This window comes from Frankliniella occidentalis, unplaced genomic scaffold (assembly GCF_000697945.3).
Source record: "Frankliniella occidentalis isolate FOCC.00 unplaced genomic scaffold, Focc_3.1 Scaffold799, whole genome shotgun sequence".
Lineage (NCBI taxonomy): Eukaryota > Metazoa > Arthropoda > Insecta > Thysanoptera > Thripidae > Frankliniella > Frankliniella occidentalis.
This window is the reverse complement of record NW_026267908.1, coordinates 1-259: the sequence shown is the minus strand read 5'-3', so window position 1 is coordinate 259 and position 259 is coordinate 1.

Sequence of the window (259 nt, the reverse complement as noted above, 5' to 3'; positions counted from 1 at the left end):
ATAGAAAAATACTCATTTAACACTACAAAATAGATACACATAGACAGGCTGGTCACTTCCAAACCTACATTGTGAAACAAAATACAGGAATGATTGTCCAACACGGAGGGCTCTTTCCACCGCTCAAAGAAAGATTCTGGATAGTTCATTACGATGAAACACACAAAATAATACAGGAGAAACATCAGGCAACGACCAACAGCAAAGTAGGAACAAGGCTAGGATCAAAAGGCACAATAATCAGTCTAAACTACACCCA